Here is a 16,615-nt window from a genome sequence, read left to right as displayed (position 1 = left end):
ATGGAGATGAGTCTACAGAAACAACTTGAAGTAGCACTTGAAGACTATGATGCTAAAAGGATGAAGAACTTGAAGTTGCAAGACGAATTGAACTCTGCAATGGAATTCATTCTTACCCTACAAGAAAGACTGTCATTTGTTCAAGCTAAAAGGAAGGAACTTTTGCAAAATCCAGACGATGAAGAGAAGGATGCCCTTAAGGAACAATGTCAGAAACCGAGTTAGGAGAATGTTGTGCTGAAGAATGAAATGCAAGCCATGACTATGAGGATGTCTAAGGAGATTGAAAACTAGAAGAAGAATGAAGAAAATCTTAGCACATCTTTGAAAGAGATATCTAAGGAATGCATTAGGTTGGTGCATGAGAATGATGTGTTGAGAACTCAGTTGGTACAATTACATAATAATGAGCAAGAGATGGAAAGAATGATGTCAATCCTAAGAAGTGATATGGATGCTGCAAATGAATAGAAAAAAAAGTTCAAGGTCAGTTATGCAAGGTTTGATGAATTATTGAAGGATCAGAGAGACACTAGAGACACTAGAGGTCTTGGATTTGAGCATGGATAAGGCTCCAACACTGCAAATCAAAGAAATCCACCAGACAATCAGAATTAGAAATCACCGGTAAGGAAAACCAATGCAAATAAATTTAATGGTAGATACTTTGTTTGTAATAAGTTTGGTCATAGAGAAAGTCAATGCGGAAATAGAACAAATCAGAATAACAATGCAATTCCCTGTCAATGTTTAAAATGTAATATGTATGGTCATAGGACAGAAGATTGTAGAATGAATATCAGATGTCATGCATGTGGAAAGTTTGGACATATGGCTAATTAGTTTAGGTTGAAGAATGGTCAAGGACTCAACAAGGCAATTCAAAAAAATAATGTCACTTGCTATGCATGCAACAAAATAGGACATATTGCCAAATATTGTAGAAGCAAGAACAATTCGGTAGGAAATGATGAGAAAGGAAAATAGAAGGGTGAAGACATTCGGAAGGAGCATGAGAGGAAATGGGTTAGGAAATTTGAAGATCAACTGGAAGAGACAATCAACCCTGTTACTCAACTGACAGAGTAGAATGTTCCTGCACCGACATAAAACTTATCTAGTAACTAAGGCATTAGCCTCAAGGAGAGGCAAATTATTGACAGTTCTTGCATTGTCCCTGGTAGAGGTTTGAAAGCCTGTTTTAGATCTTGGTGAAGATAGTCTGGAGATTCATCGAGGCTGAGATAATGGATTTTATATCCGGTATGATATGCCGATATACATTAATGTTAATGAGAAATTAGGGTTTTTGCAGAATAAAAGGGAAATGTTGGTTGATTTTCGATCACACTGCATTCAAAGCGAAATAGAGTGAGTTGAAGGCGATTCAAGGTGATCAAAAGCATTTCAAGATAATTCTAGTGCATTCACAACAATTTTTTAAGAGATTTCACCAATGAAGGTTGTGAGGTATTTTATGAGTTTTTCGAGCTATCTTTTGATTGCAATGGCTTCTGGATCATCTTCCACTCTGAAAGGTGTGGCTACCCCTATTTTTGTCGACATCAAGGATCGTCCACGTCCTATTTTCAAGTAATTCCCTCAGATTGTGAAGGTCAATGATTTAGTTGGCACATTTTCTAGGGTTCCTGAAGGAGTTTTGTATGTCAAAGATGTCCATGCATAGATTCATTGTACTTTGGAGGTTTTGGGTTCTACTGAGATCAAGAACATGTATGTTAACACTTCACTGAACCAGGATGGGTTGATGAAACCATAATTTCAAATTCTGAAGGATCAAGGTTTTACCAATATTTTGGAGATACCAAAATTTGAGGATGAATTGATCTGATATGGATTGAGCTGAGTCCATGACGAATTAATATGGCTAGACTGGCCCCACAAGATCACCAAGGTGGCTATTCGTGTGATCACTGGTTTACCCTAGACTAGTCTAGCCCCTCAAAGGAAGAAGATATCTAACAATGAGGTGGAGAAGTTAATTGGTGCAACATTTGACAACCGGTCCATGAGAATTAGGACTATCAGAGACAAAGAAGTTCAATTTGCAAACATGATCATCGATTACAAGGTAACCCAATCAAATCGGTTGAACTTTGTTTCTAGTTCATTCATTTTCTATGCTCATTAAATGATTAAGGAGAATGCAAAGCTAGATCGATGTCAATGGATGTGTGATGAGTTGATTATAAACCTAGGGAAGATTAAGGATTAGAAGAAGGGTACTTTTCGGTATGACAACCTTGTTGTTTGTTTAATGCTTTTCTTTCTGAATGAGTTACCTGAAATCGGTAAGACTCAATGGGCATTTGATATACCAGTAGAAAAACAAATCAAAGATGCTATAAGGAATATGAGATAGGAAAAGGATAGGGACTCCATTCTTTGGTGTTATTTCAAATTATTCCAAAAGGTAATGAGGAAGAGAGAAAAAGTTCCAAAACATATTGTAGATAAGTACTCAAATGAAATCTATTTTATGGTAAAGAAGGATGAAATACTGATGGAGGTAGTGCAACCTAGGAAGATCTAGATAACTAAGATGGGCTATGAGGTAGATGCTAAGATCTTGGACTTGTATGCTAAGACAATATTGATTCCCTGACAGATGAAGCAAAGAAAGCCTTTGGGAATGAAAAACAAAAAGAAACTGATGTTGAAATTAGATTCACTAAGAAGGAAAGGGAAGGAAAGATCAAGAAGGTTGGGGAAGTTGTGCAGAAGATGTCCACTGAGATAAAATAGATTATTAGACTAGCTGAAGGGTCATCTCTGACAGCAGTGCAGGCTCAACTGACATGAACAACTGGCAAGGGTGTAGTAAAGAGGAAGAAACCAGAGACTTATATTGCCCCTGTTACATCCGGTTTTGACACTGATGTTGTGCCCTCACAGATTCCCAATTTTTTTATCAGGATACTAAGGAAGAAGGCTGAAGGAGTAAAGAAGCAGAAAGTAAAGGTTACCCCTCTAGCAGCACCAAAGAAAATTTCAAAGGAGAGGAAGCCCACAGAGAAGAGGAAACCGGTTAAGGAGTCTACTTCTACTCTCAACAAGAAGAAGAAATTAGATGTTAAGAGTATTGAAGTTATTCCTCCTCTTTCAAATGCTGAGTTGATTGATCAACTCACTAAAGATGGAATTTTGAGTAATATACAACATTACTATGTACATATGGATGATAAGGAGCAAATGGAGATAGAGGAATCGGTTTTGTTGTACTTAGATATATATAAGAAATAATTTTTAGAGATTGAAAAATAGATACCGACATATTTCTATAGTAAACTAGATGCTAGAAGGTTATTTGCGGTTGAAGAGGATAGGCATATGAAGTTACATGAATTGTTAATTGTTTGTGGTGCTATAATTGATGAAGAGGTGCAACAGTGTTTAGAGTTTGCTAATAAATCAATTTTCCGAAGCAAACATTGACATGTGAGTCTCATGGTAGGTAGAGTGAATGAGGCTTGGGTAAAATTCTTTGTAGATAAACTAGGATTCTTTACATCACCAAAAATCTCTCAAATGTCTAACACTCCAGATATCCCGGTAGATGATAAGGGGAAAGGCATATTGGGAATGGATACACTAGCTTTTGATCAAAAACTAACTGAGGATATTCCTCCAGTAGAACCACTTGTACCTAATATAGAGATACTGGTAGATAACATTGAAACTCTACAGGATAAGAAGGATACACTAGAACGGATCATTCCAGATATAGAGGTTATTGATGTGGAAACAAAAAATAAGAAGGTTGAGGATACTGAACCTCTAGTACCAAATGTACATACTAAAGAGGTTAAGGTTGAAAAGGTTACTGCACCAAGTGGCGAAGCAACCAGTGTAAGTAGGTTGAATCTTCCTGGAAGATTTTGGATAGTCATTCATTGTTGGCACTTGACTCATTCGGTCAAGTTGATTTTGCATAGAAGAATATTGAGAAGCTGATCAGTTTTGAGTTGATGTATGTTGCAACTCAAAAGTTAAGGAAGGAAACAACTGGAGATGAGCAGGTTATTGAGCAGGTCATTCCGGTTTTACAACAGCTTGCACCGAAATATAAGGTAGATCAAATTGAAAGTCCATCTGATAAACTGAATGGTTTGACTGAGAATATTTCTAAAGAGTTTAGAACTCTTCAATAGGTATCAAACCGACAGTTGATTGAGCAGTATATTGCATCCTGGAAGGTCACTTGTGACAACATGATTTCATTTGACAAGACTAAGCTGGTAGATGAAATAACAAAGATTGATATGGCTCTAAATGAGTGTAGCACTATATATAGGTCATGTAGTAACACCTACAAACTTACAACGAACCTTGAGGTGAAATTGAAGGCAACAAAGGCTTGGTTAGAGCTTTTGGCTAACATTTTTGATGGTACTCAGACACTGACCAATACCATTGATGGTCAGATTTTGATAACAGAGTCTCAAATTTATGGATTAGAGAAGGACATGGATATGCTGATCTGGTGTGCAAGGAAATTAAGAGGTTCGGTGAGTCTCCGGTTGAACACTATTGCTTCACAAGAGGGAAAGCATAGAGTTAATGAATAAACCTACTTCGACAGACCTATCAGAAGAAGAGATTCATGCATATAGTCTTAATGGTTTTGTATCCATTTTGAGCACATTGAAGACATGATGGGATGCATATTTAGGATTTTTGAAGAATGCTTACCCGGATATTTTCAAGTTCATCTAGGTCTGTTTATCACAGTTTTTCTCTCATTCTTTCATTCATTTTCCCTGACTTTCGCATTATTGTCAAAGGGGGAGAGGTTGATGTGAAAAATAATTGGGACATAAGAAGTAATTTATAGCTCAGGGGAGCAGTTTTCCAACAGTTTTTGAGATCAGTTTTGGAGTTTTTGGCAAGGAACCGAGACAACACTTTAGCGATCCATTTTTCACATGAGTGTTACCATGAATGCCAAGGGGGGAGATTGCTGGCAATTGACACTCATCTGGCTTTGTTGTGTTGTCATTGATGGAAACACACACCATTTTGGGTTGGTCACTTAACTGTTACTCACTGGTATTCATTGTTTGGCAGCCAACATTCAATCATCCGACACACAAGGAAAGGGAAACTGACAAACTAAGAACTGGTATATGAGACCAACACAGGAGATTGATTCGACAGGTCTACACGACAACAATCAAAGGCATCGGTCTTGAAGTTTAATGAATATATTTTTCTTAGGCCGACATGTAAATAAATTGTAATATCATTGTAAGCCACATAAGGCATTTATGTTTGTGTTTGGGAAGGGTATTTAAGTTAGTCTAGCTAGGTTATTTTGGTGATGCATAAGAAGGTAATGGAATATAGTAATGTGATGTTGGGTGCACAATCTTGATCGACATAATGCGAATGTAATATTCTGTAGTGGGTATTGGTTTTTGGTTTAGAGGTTTGGGAAGCGAAGCATGATACTGGTAAGGAAGGACATAATGTAAACTGGTACAAACTGTGCTTTAATTGGAACTCATCCAAAATAATAGATACACTCTTAGAGTTTAAAATTTTGTTTTTAACTCCATATGTGGTGTTTGTAGTCAATGAGGCTCCTTTTGTGATGAGCAGTGTGCTCTAGGCTATTGGCCTTCCTACATGTGCAGGACCCTATTGTAATATTTATTCATTTGTCCAGTGGATATATTGTGGATCTCCAATCCTACCGTGGTTTTTCCTCTTTGAGGTTTTGCACGTATAAATCTCCGTGTTATGGTGTATGCTCTTGTGGTTTGTTCATTTCTATTTGTTGTTATATTCTTTCATGTTTATCGGTTACTGAATGCATTATTAATAAGGTTAACATTGATTATACTGGCATAACACTAATTTACCCCCCCTCTCAGTGTTCTTGAATTCCAACAAAGGAGACGGTTATTTGTTCCTCAGACACCTCAACAAAATGGAGTTGTGCAAAGGAAGAACAAAACTATCTTGGATGTGGCTAGAACTATGATGATGGAAGCTAATCTTCCTCATATCTATTGGAGAGAAGCTGTGAGCATGACGATATACACATTCAACAAAGTTCATATCAAAGGAGACACCGGTAAGACACCTTATGAGTTATGGTTTGGTCATACACCTACAGTTAAGTATTTCAAAATCTTTGGTAGTAAATGCTATATCAAAAGAGATGATTCCATTGGAAAGTTTGATCCTAGATGTGACGAAGGCATATTTCTTGGTTATTCTAATGAAAGAAAAACATATAGATGTTATAACAAAAGATTGTAGAGAATTATGGAGAGCACTAATGTCAAGGTGGATGAGTTGAACATAAGTCAAATCAGAACTTATGAGTGAGAACCGACAGTGGAAATGATCATAACTAAACCGGTAGCACCTACACTGGAACAAAATGTTGAGCCAATTACTCTGGCAGTATCAGAAAATTCAAAGTAACTGAAGATCAGAGCAGAGGAATAGAAAATCAGAAGACTCCTAAGTATGTTAGGTTAAATCATTCAGAAGATCAGATCATTGGAGACAAGAATACAAGAGTGATGACAAGAAGAAGGTTGGTAGTTGATGAGGTATGTTTAATTTTTGAAATTGAACGAGCATCAGTAATTGAAGCATGTAAAGATGAATGTTGGATAAAAGCTATGGAAGAGGAATTAGATCAGATAGAAAATAATTATACATGGACTTTAGTTACCCGACCTAAAAATAAGAATGTTATTGGGACTAAATGAGTTTTTAGGAATAAATTGAATGAAGATGGACAAGTTGTGAGGATTAAGGCTAGATTGGTTTGTAAAGGATATTCTCAGAAGGAAAGAATTGATTATGATGAGACTTTTGCTCTGGTAGCTAGGATTGAAGCTCTGATATTATTTCTTGCTTATGTTGCCCATAAGAACTACAAGGCTTATCAGATGGATGTTAAGTGAGCATTTCTGAATGGAGATCTTGAAGAGGAAGTTTACATTGAGAAACCTGATGGATTTTCACCTTCAGATGATAAAAACATGGTTTGTAGGTTAAGGAAAGCTTTATATGGATTGAAACAAGCCCCTAGAGTTTGGTATGCAAGATTGGATAAATATCTTTTGAAGCTTGGTTTCACTAAAGGTAATGCTGACAATAATTTATATTATAATATAACAGATGATGACATATTGATTGTTGAAGTCTTTGTTGATGATATCATTTTTGGAGGTGAGGATAAGTTATGTATGAAATTTTATGATAATATGAAGAATGAATTTGAGATGTCTATGATTGGGGAGATGAAATTTTTCTTAGGTTTGTATATTACTCAGACTGATAAAGGTATTTTCATCTGTCAAACTAAGTATGCTAGGGAGTTGTTGAAGAAATTTGGTATGGAAATTTCTAAACCGGTTGGTACTCCTATGGTTACAAGTGAGAAATTGACTAAGATAGATGCATCAACACCGGTAAATCCTACAAGGTACAAGACTATGATTGGAGGTTTGTTATATCTGACTCAGACTAGGTCGGATATAATGAATGCAATTTGTATTGTATCAAGATATCAGAGTGATCCTAGAGAGAATCATGAGAGTGCGGTGAAAAGGATTTTTCAGGTATTTGCAAGGAACAACTGAATATGGTTTGTGGTATCTTAACAATGATTATTTTACACTATGTGCATATACATATGCAGATTAGGGTGGAGATGTTGATGACCGGAAGAGCACGTCTGGTGGAGCTTTATTTCTTGGAAAGAAACTTGTTTCATGGATCAGCAAGAAGCGGTCATGTGCCTCTTTATCTACTTCTGAAGCTGAGTATGTTGCTGCTACTACTAACTATACACAAGTTCTATGGATGAAGAAAATGTTGAAGGATAAAAGAGTGGATTGTAATAAACTGGTAGTTATTCACTATGATAAATCTGCTGCTATTGACATATCAAAGAATCTGGTATTTCATTCTAAGACAAAGCACATATCTATTAGGTACAACTTTTTGAAGGAGAAGGTGGAAGCAAATGGAGTCATACTAACTTATGTGAACACTAAAGAGAAGATTGCAGATATCTTCACTAAACCTTTGCCTAAGGAATCATTTGAGTACTTCAGAGACAAATTGGTGTTTTCTGCCACTCTAGTAGAGACCTAAGTGATGCTGATTGGCATTAGTCTGGTATGCATTTACAGAGCTACTATTAATTCCAGATTGATGTGTTGGTGCTACTACTCAGGGGGAGTAGTCAGTTGTGTGGTTCAGTGGATTTATGATTTTTCTTTGATGTTTATGTCAAATTTTTGGCATTGATGTCAAAGGAGGAGACAAATATGTGAAAATTAGAGTTTAACAAAATATCAATCAAAGTGAGATCAAAGCTTAACAAGGATATCATTCACATGGGGAGTTTGTTAACTTAATTTTAATATCATCTTATGAGAGATTGTTGGCTGTCTTCCTTTGGGGGAGACTTGTTTGGCATTTTTTGGCACTTGGATGTTTTTCATATCTAGTGTTGCCATCAATGCCAAAGGGGGAGATTGTTGGTGAACTGGAGAAATTGATTATGTGTTGCATTGATGTTTTGTCATTGATGGCAACACTGGCTGTTTTGGTTGTTTGCAGGTTTTCAGTAGGTTCAGGTAGAGCGGTTGGATTATGATATTGATCCGGTATGCTTCAGTTTATGGAATTGGTTTGGATATGTCATTAATGCTATTCAGATGTGTATCAAAATCAGTTGGTTTCGGATTTTATGACTCAGGAGCTATCATTTGTTCTAGTAAGCATTTTGGTCACTGGTAAGGGTTTTACCGACAGAGCTTTGTTGAAGATCTTTTGGTGCACTTGATAAATGGTGTTGGTGTGGCTTGTAGATGGCTTTCAGGATGCTATTGGTTATCTTGTTCATGTTCTTGTTGATCGGTGGTGTTGCATTTCAGACCAGACCTAATGCTATCTTATTCTACTAGGTTATGAACCAATTTATGTAACCTGTTGGTGGATGATCCCGATGTGTTTCTGGTTCGATCTATTGATTGGATTATGTTGTTTCGGTCTTAGGATGACTTGGTTGATCATTGGATTGTGGGTTTATGTTATGAATTTATTGTATTATCTTATAGGTGGCCGACCTAATTGTTTAGGTCCCGGGTTGGTATAAATATGATGTAAGATCTCTTTGTAGATCACGGGGTTTTGGGATATAGCATTATCTGTGTGCGAATAAGGTTGTAATCATATGTAGAGGTTTTGGTCAATTATAGGTGATCGAATTGGGTTGGTGAAAGAGGTTTAGGACCTCTGGTACTGAGCTTAACCAAAACTGTATTTAGGCATAGGAGATGCTATTCTTGTAGTTCACTCTTTTTTTCGGATTGTATTATGGATTTATTTTGTAGTTAGTGAGACTCCTTTTGTGATGAGAAGTGCGCTCTAGGTTGTTGGCCTTCTTGCATGTGCATGCCCTTATTTTTGTAATCACATACTTACTGCAGAAGTATTATCTGACTGTGGGTAGGCTTCCCATCGTGGTTTTTCCCTTTACCAGGGTTTCCACATACAAATATTGGTGTTATCTTTTGTGGATGGTTGGTAAATGTTCCATGGTTTATATTTGTGCTTAACTATTATATCTGCTATTTGGGTAATAAGGTTTTAATGCTTAAAGTTCTATAATTTGTTAACAACTGACTCACCCCCCCGCCCTCTCAGTTGTTCATCGGTTATATGCACTGTCTAACATATACTAGATAGATGTACTTGAATGAGCTATCACAAAGAGTTTTTGTAGAATATCAATCCTTGATTGAAGTAATATGCAAACATTTCTTCACAATAGATAAATATCATGACCTTTTATATTGTTTAAATGACATAAAGACATTTATAAGTTTACCTAGTATTGTTTTCATGTTGAAGGAAATGAACATTTTTGTGAAAAAATATCAATTTTTTTATGTATATTTCAAGAAATTCAAAGCCATGTAAAATGATATTCTTGACCTTTAGTAATCTATATTTGTTGGAGTAAATCATTCATAAATCCAAAATTTAATAGTTGACAATTGATGTCAAATGTTAATAATGCTCCTAATTTTTTATAATTTAATACAAGTAGGGATTATGCATCTTTGGATGGGGGCATGATATATCAATGCACCATTTTTACAATAATATGTCCATTACCTTAGAACATATAGATAATGGTAGTAGTTTTTTCATAGCAATATTTTCATCCAAAACCCTTCGTGATAGAGTGCACAAATTTAAGGGGTGGTTTTTTGAAGGTTTTGGCTTGTTTACCTTGTTGTGGATGCCAAGCTTTGACCCAAACAACTTTGTTGTGAAATTTTCTCCATTCTGGATCTCTTTTCCAACTTTGCCTCTAGAATTTAGTGATTTAGAATTAATACAACTTTTTGCTAATTAGATTGGCATTTTTATTAATCACGATCTTATCCCATTTGAGTTTGTAGATCTGCCTCTAAATGTTTGTCTCCTACTTGATTTGACAAAACCCTTTCCCAAATAGTTGTCGATTTCCTCCAAATTTGGGGTGTGCTCCAAACCTTTGCTTTCCAAGGAATCAATCATTGTTCATAAGTTAAGTAGCCTGTTGGGTCACTTCACATCTAATTGTCAAGGCCCCCATTGTTAGGATAACCAATGAACAACTGAGAGGGGGGTGGGGGGGCGTCTGAATCAGTTGTTAACAGATTATAAATTTTAATCCGAAATACAACCTTAAACAAATCAAGTACCGATAAAGCACATACAAATGCCGGTAGGAATAGATATCGGTAAACAATACACCTTAAAAATTAACCAGATAATCAATGCAAAGAAACCATACCACATAACACCATGATTTGTACGTGGAAAACCTAGAAAGGGAAAAACCACGGTGGGAAGCCTACCCATAGTCAGATGATACTTCTGCAGAAAGTATGTGTTACAATGAGGGGCTTGCACTTGTAGGAAGGCACATTGCCTAGAGCGTACTGCTGATTACAAAAGAGTCTCATTGACTACAAAGAGGTGACAACCATCTCAAGATAAATGGACAACAATCCAATAGAGTGAACTACTAGAAATAGCATCTACCATGCCTAATTACAGTCTCCGTTAAGCTCAGTGCCGTAGGACTAAATCCTCTTCTGAATCCAATTCGATCACCAATGATCGACCAACTCCTTTTCTTGAATGATATTACAATATTCGCACATTAAATTCCTTGACCATGACCTTTCCAATAGCTATGATACTTTACACAGAGTTTCTACCTCTTATTTATACAAACCCTAAGGCCTAAACCAATTAGGTCGGCCACCTAAAGATATTACAATAAGATCATTACATAGTTCCATATTACAATGATATGCCATGTCGGCTTAAGACCAAAACAACAACAATAGATCCGTAAATCCTCTCGAAATATCCCGGTAACGTGTAGAGTACACGTTAGCATGATACCGGTCCATAACCTAGATAGGTACCAGACCTATTGTGGTTCCACCATGCCAAAGCAATGTCTTCAAGAAGTTGAAGCATGATCAAAGAACATCTTCAACATCCTGAAATCAATGAAGAAGATGCACCAACACCAACTATGCATCCTGTCATGATTCCTCAAAGAAAGCTCTACCGGTAAAGCCTTAAACCAGTGCCGGTAAGGGTTTACCAGAGTGTCTAATAGCATCCGATTACCAATCCAATACCAACTAACCAAAACATGCTCATGGAGCATATAACACATGAAATCAAACATACTTCACTGATCAAAACATGTCGGAAGTGTTCAACAGATAGTCTCTTCTACCGGTAACACTAGATCTTCTACCGTTAACCAAAACTTGTCTGCCAGTAACCAACCATAACAGCTAGTGTTGACATCAATGCAACACATAATCAATTCATCCATAATACCAACAATCTCCCCCTTTGGCATCGATGGCAACACTAGATGTGAAAAACATCTAAGTACCAAGAAATGCCAAACAAGTCTCCCCCTGTGGAAGACAACCAACAATCAATAGCTCTCCCCCTGTGAATTATATCTCTATAAGGTTCTGAATGATTTTTCATACTACTATCACTCCCCCTTTGACATCAATGCCAGAAACCTGACAAAAATATCAAAGCAATGTTATAAACCTGTGAATCTCAAAGCTGACTACTTCCCCTGAGTAGTAGCACCACTCATCAGTGCCGGAATGAATAGTATCTCTGATAATATAGGCTGGACTGATGACAAACTTCATCAACCAAGTCTCTGCCAGAGGGGCGAAAACCCCTAACCTGTCTCTCAAATACTCAAATGATTCCTTAGACAATGGTTTAGTGAATATGTCTGCAATCTGTTCTTTAGTGTTCACATAAACCAATTTGACTTCCTTTGCTTCAACCTTGTCCTTCAGAAAGTTATACTTTATTGAAATATGCTTAGTCTTAGAGTGAAATATCGGATTTTTAGACATGTCAATAGCTGCAGAGTTATCACAGTAGATAACTATTGGTTCACTACAATTTACCCTGATATCCTTCAACATTTGCTTCATCCACAAGACTTGAGTGCAATTAGTTGCTACTGCAACATACTCAGCTTCTGCAGTAGATAAAGAAATGCATGACTATTTTTTGCTGATCCATGAAACCAATATCTTTCCAAGAAAGAAAGCTCCACTAGAAGTTCTCTTCCTATCATCAGTATCACCTGCCCAATCTGAGTCAGTATATGAACATAAAGTGAAATCATCATTTCCGGAATACCATAAACCATATTCTGTTGTTCCTTGCAAATACCAGAATATCCTCTTTATTGCACATTCATGGTTTTCTTTAGGATTTTTTTGATATCTTGAAATAATACTTACTGCGTTCATAATATCAGGTCTAGTTTGAGTTAGATATAACATACCACCAATCATAGACTTATACCTTGTCGGATTTACCAGTGTCGAAGTATCCTTGATAGATAATTTCTCACTTGTAGCCATAGGAGTACTTACCAGTTTGGAATTCTTCATACCAAACTTCAATAATTCCCTCACATACTTAGTTTGATAAATACAAATCCCTTTGTCAGTTTGATTAATTTGCAAACCTAAGAAAATTTTTATCTCACCAATCATGGACATTTAAAATTCATTTTTCATGCTGTTAGCAAATTCCATGCATAGTTTATCTTCTACTCCAAAAATGATATCATCAACAAAAACTTCAATAATCAGAATATCATTATCAGTGATCTTATAATATAGATTACTATCAACACTGCCTTTAGTAAAACCAAGCTTCAAAAGATATTTATCCAACCTTGCATACCAAGTTCTAGGAGCCTGTTTCAAACCATATAAAGCTTTCTTCAATCTGCAAACCATATAATTATCATCTGTCAGTAAAAATCCATCAGGTTGCTCAATATAAACTTCTTCCTCAAGCGCACCATTCAAAAATGCATATTTAACATCCATTTGATAAACCTTATAGTTCTTATAAGCTGCATAGGCAAGAAATAGTCTAACAACTTTAATTCTAGCTATAGGTGCAAATGTCTCACCATAATCAATTCCTTCCAATTGAGAATATCCTTTACAAACCAATCTAGCCTTGTTCCTTATAACTTGACCATCCTCATTCAGTTTATTCCTAAAAACTCATTTAGTTCCAATAACATTCTTATTTTTAGGCCGGGGAACTAAAGACCAAGTTTCATTCTTCTCTATTTGATCTAATTCATCTTCCATAACCTTTAACCAATGTTTATCCTTACAAGCTTCAATAACAGTTGTCGGTTCAACTTGAGAAATAAGACATACCTCTTCATTTGCCAATTTTCTTCTTGTCATAACTCCCTTGTTTCTATCTCCAATAATTTGATCTTTCGGATGATTTAATCTTACATAGCTTGGTGTCTTTTGAACTTCAGGTTCACTGCTCTAATCATCAGTCACAGTTGAATTTCTGATTGTGCTGGTGTCACTGTCTCATCTTCCTGTACTGGTTGAGGCATTTCCGGTTCAGTTATGATCATTTCCACTATCAGTTCCCTATCATATGATATAGATTGATTTCTGTACTGTTCATCCACTTTCACATTAGCACTCTCCACAATTTTCTGCAATCTTTTGTTATAACATCTATATGCTTTGCTCTGAATTGAATAACCAAGAAATATCCCTTCATCACATCTAGGATCAAACTTTCCAATTGAATCATCTCTTTTGATATATCATTTACTTCCAAAAATTCTCAAATATTTAACAATAGGTGTATGTCCAAACCATACTTCATAAGGGGTCTTATCGGTTTCACCTTTGATGTGAACTCTATTGAATGTGTAGACTATTGTACTCACTGCTTCTCTCCAAAAGATATGAGGCAATTTGGCTTCCATCATCATAGATCTAGTTGCATCCAAAATGGTTATGTTCTTTCTTTCAACTACTCCATTTTGCTGAGGAGTCCTAGGTGTAGATAGTTGTCTTCTGATTCCATTTGTCTCACAATAATTGTTAAATTCATGAGAAGTGAACTCACCACCATGATCTGATCTTAGACATTTGATTTTCAATCTAGTTTCAGTTTCAACTTTCTCTTTAAAGATCTTGAATTTCTCAAAAGCTTTAGAATTCTCCCTTAGAAAAGTCACCCACATCATTCTAGAATAGTCCTCAATAATCAACATGAAATACCTATCACCTTGAAAGCTTCTAGTCCTTGATGGACCACATAAGTCAGTGTGAATCAAATCAAGTACATCATTAGATTTATCATGTATGCTCTTAAAAGAACTTCTAACTTGCTTACCCAATTGACATTCCTTACATACAAGATTATGAGGCTTCATAATCTTAGGTATATCTCTAACTGCCTTAGTTGAATTGATCTTAACAATACAATAAAAATTAACATGACACAACCTCTTATGCCATAGCCAACTCTCATCAATATGAGCAATCAAGCATGTCTTATTACTAGTGTTCAAGTGAAAGATATTACTTCCTACCTGAATACTGGTTGCAATCTACAAACTAGTCTTGTTAATGATTTTGCATTTTCTATCTTTAAACTGAAGTTGAAAACCCTTATCAACCAATTGACCAACACTCAAAAGCGTATGCTTCAAACCTTCTACATAATAGACATTATCAGTGTTATGCTTGGCATCCAAAGAAATAATACCTCTACCTTTGACCATACATGCCTTTTCATCTCCAAATCTGACTTGACCACCATTGTATTCTTGCAAGGACATAAATTTCCCTTTATCTCTAGTCATATGATGTGAGCATGTAGTATTAATTACCCATTCATCCTTATCTTCAACTTTTGCTGCCAGGGCTTTTTCTTCATTCTTGATAGCCAGTTCCGGTTCATGTTCCTTCAAAGCATAGAACACCCATTCCTTTCCATTGCCGGATCCACTAGCAGAGTCTTTTGCCAGTTCATCTCCAGAGTCATCAGTTACTCCTTCCTCATATGTTATGTAGCATTGTTTACTCTTCTTCAATCTATATCTGTTCGGGTTAGGCTTAAAAGATTTAATAACTCTTTCCTCAAACCTTGCATTCCTTTGAGGACATCTAGATGCAAAATGACCAATCTTATTACATGAAAAACATTTAAAAGGTGCTTTTCCTTCATACTTACTTCGAGTTGGTCCTTTAGGTACTCTTCTAGCAAATAAGGCTTCAAGTTGCTCAATTTCTTCATCTTCTTTCCTCATGTCTTCCAATTCTTTTGCATATAGGGATTTCCAATCACTTTTGCCGGTAGATGTTGATGATGATGCATGGAAAACAAGTTCAGAATTTGCAGCTCTAGAAGATCCAAATTCTTCAAGCTCAAAAGCAGATAATTTTCCAATCAGAATGTCTCTGTTAACTGAAGTGTTTGCCATTGTTCTTAACTCATTAATTGCAATTGCCTTCATCTTGTAAGCTAGTGGAAGGGCTCTCAAGACTTTGAAAACTATTTCATCTTCATTTAGAAATCCTCCACAACATTGAATTCCCATAACAATCTCATTTACTCTTTCCATAAACACAACAATTCTTTCATTATCTTTCATTTTCAAGTTTTCATATCTTACCCTTTAACCATCAAGTTTAGCAATTTTGATAGTAGGGTCACCTTCATTCAGAGTTTGCAATTTGTCCCACATGACCTTAGCCGATGATTTGTCAGTCAATTCCATGATTTGGTGATCAGTAAGTGCACACAAGAGGGCTTCTCTAGCTCTGCAAATCATTTTCAATATTCTTATCCAGGTTTTCAGGAGAAGGATTGCCAGATGCTGGATCATAAGGTGTGTATCCTTTCTCAGTGATCTCCCAAATATTATTGCCAATACATCTAAGGTGAGTCTCCAGTCGAATTTTCCATATGCCATAATTTGTTCCATCAAGCTTAGGGATTTCTCTTCTGAAAATAGTTGCCAGTGGATTAGAAGTGTTAGTTGCCATAGGATCTACCTCAAGTGATTAAGCTTTTGCAAAAGAGGACCAAAGCTCTGATACCAATTGTTAGGATAACCGATGAACAACTGAGAGGGGGGGGGGGGGGGTGAATCAGTTGTTAACAAGTTATAACTTTTAATCCACAATGCAACCTTAAACAA

Source organism: Cryptomeria japonica, chromosome 8, assembly GCF_030272615.1.
Source record: "Cryptomeria japonica chromosome 8, Sugi_1.0, whole genome shotgun sequence".
NCBI lineage: Eukaryota > Viridiplantae > Streptophyta > Pinopsida > Cupressales > Cupressaceae > Cryptomeria > Cryptomeria japonica.
Note: the sequence above shows the minus strand (reverse complement) of the source record.